Raw genomic sequence first — 2689 nt, forward strand, 5'->3', positions numbered from 1 at the left:
GAGCATAACGTGTGTCGTGTAGGAATGACACCTTCGCACGCGACCCGATGTTAGTGATGTTGATAGTCGCGAATCGATATGACTGCCGTTCGCCCTCGAAGGCAGTATCAGTCATTGGCGTACACAGTGGTGACGCGTTTGGTCACCTCAACGCAACCCTGTCATCTCTACTACCACGCTTATATAGATATGGTGTCTGTTTATGAGCTACAGCAGTCTAGAAAGAAATCAGAATTATATGAATAGCTTCAGCTGCTGACGGCCGTTGATATATATCGAGGACAGGTGAAAATGTGTGCCCCGACCGGGACTCGAACCCGGGCTCTGCTTACATGGCAGACGCTCTATCCAACTGAGCCACCGAGGGCACACGGGATAGTGCGACTACAGTGACTATCTCGCGCACGCTTCCCGCGAGACACACATTCTCACCTTATGTCTAGACACAACATTCGTAGTGTCCCACTCCAACACACTCATTACTCGTGGAAGACATTCTTACAAAGTCCCGTAAGAGTTTGGGGAATGTGTGTGCATCCGCACAGGAGGAGGTTATGGCCGGTATTGCCAGAACTATGACAGCGTTGTTTGGAAACATGAAGTCCAAGAGTGGCTGCAAATTGTCTCCCAGTAGCCGAACATAACCATTTCCAGTCAATGATCGGTTCGGTTGGACCAGAGGACAGTCCATTCCATGTAAACACAGCCCATACCATTATGGAGCCACCAGCACTTTGTACAGTACCGTGTTGAGAACTTGGATCCATGGCTTCATAGGGTCTGCACCACAGTTGAACATTACCATCAGCGCTTATCAACTGATATCGGGACACATCCAACCAGGCCACGGTTTTCCTGTCGCCTAGAGCCCAACTGATATCGTCACGAGCCCAGGAGAGGCGCTGCAGACGATGTCGTACTGTTAGCAAAGGTACTTCAGTCAATCGTCGGCTGCCTTAGCCCATTAACACCAGATGTCGCCTTACCATCCTAACGGATAAGTTCGTCATACGCCTCACATTGACTTCTGCTGTTATTTCAGCGTTGCTGGTCTTTTAGCACTGACAAATCTAAGCAAACGCAGCTACTCTCGGTCGTTAAATGAAGGCCGTCGGCCAATGCGCTGTCAGTGGTGAGAGATGCTGCCTGAAATTTTGTACTGTCGGCACACTCTTCATACTGCGGGTCTCTGAATATTGATTCCCTAACAATTTCCGAAATGGAATGTACTATGCGTCTAGCTCTCACTACCATTCCGCGTTCAGTCGGCTCCCGCCTTGTGGCCATAATCACGTCAAATCTTTCACATGAATCACCTGTGTACAAACAATAGCTCCGCCAATGCACTGCTCTTTTATATCTTGTGTATGCGATACAATCGCCATCTATATACGTGTATATCACTATCCCACCTCAGTGTAGATGCGTAATGATCTGTTCTCACTTCAAGCAAGGAATTCAGCCTGCCACAATTGATACACAGTAATACAGAAACAGGATTATCAGTCAATTAATGGAAAGATGGTCAGAAATATATTTATTGCAACATAATTAACTACCCTAACAAAATGTTACATTTATTAAAACAAGTAATTGAAGAATTGTAAGTAGGCTGTTTAGGTTTTTATGTTGGTAACGCCACGTAGCGCTCTATATGAAAATCACTGACTGCTGTGTGAAGGCTGTGGTTGGTTTGCATTGTTAGAACAGTCGCCATGCAAGTTTTCAATAAGGTATTGTACAAAGTGCTGGTGGCTCCATAACGGTATGGGCTGTGTTTACATGGAATGGACTGTCCTCTGGTCCAACCGAACCGATAATTGACTGGAAATGGTTATGTTCGCGCAGTTGGAGGTGAGCCGCCAACAGTGGTGGATGTGGGGAGAGAGATGGCGCAGTTTTGAGAGCGGATGATCTGGACGTGTATCAGAGACAGTAAATTTGTAAGACTGGATGTCATGAACTGATATAGATTTTTATGACTTTTGAACACTATTAAGGAAAATACATTGTTCTATCAAAATCTTTCATTTGCTAACTATGCCTATCAGTAGTTAGTGCCCTCAGTAGTTTGAATCTTTTATTTAGCTGGCAGTAGTGGCGCTCGCTGTATTGCAGTAGTTCGAGAAACGAAGGTTTTTGTGAGGTAAGTGATTCATGAAACGTATAGGTTATTGTTAGTCAGGGCCATTCTTTTGTAGGAATTTTTGAGTCAGATTGCGTTGCGCTAAAAATATTGTCAGTTTAAACACAGTCATTTATAATTTTTCTAAGGGGACGTTTCAGAATGTAACTTCGATTCACCTTACATTCGATTGACATTAAACCAAATAGTATCGACGTTTTGCCTCCTCTCCGTTCTTAGAATAGTTCAAAGCTGTATTGGAAACGATCATGCAGAGTAACAGACCGAAAATTAATAATGATGGTTTGACTCAAATTTCGACGGTCGAACCGTGGATCCGATTTCGCACCTATTAAGATTCCCAGCAAGTACTTGAAGACTTTACAAAAAAAAATGGTTCAAATGGCTCTGAGCACTATGGGCCGGCTTAAGACTTTACAACGTCCTCTGAATTCATATCAGCTTCGGTAGGTGCGACAAATCAAGACACTTTTAATCAATAACAATCTACAGAACTAAGATTCTGCAAAAGCCAGCTTATGATGTAGTGATCGTATTAACCAC

General features: G+C 44.1%; 1 non-coding gene across 1 annotated transcript; it reads right to left on the reverse strand.

Annotated features, from left to right (window-relative positions):
* Positions 1–296: 296 nt before the first annotated feature.
* Trnat-ugu lies at positions 297–368 on the reverse strand. Its single transcript has one exon. It is a non-coding gene; the product is annotated as a tRNA-Thr (tRNA).
* Between the last annotated feature and the right edge of the window lie 2321 nt (positions 369–2689).

The sequence above is a fragment of the Schistocerca piceifrons genome, chromosome 2, assembly GCF_021461385.2.
Source record: "Schistocerca piceifrons isolate TAMUIC-IGC-003096 chromosome 2, iqSchPice1.1, whole genome shotgun sequence".
Taxonomy (NCBI): Eukaryota; Metazoa; Arthropoda; class Insecta; order Orthoptera; family Acrididae; genus Schistocerca; species Schistocerca piceifrons.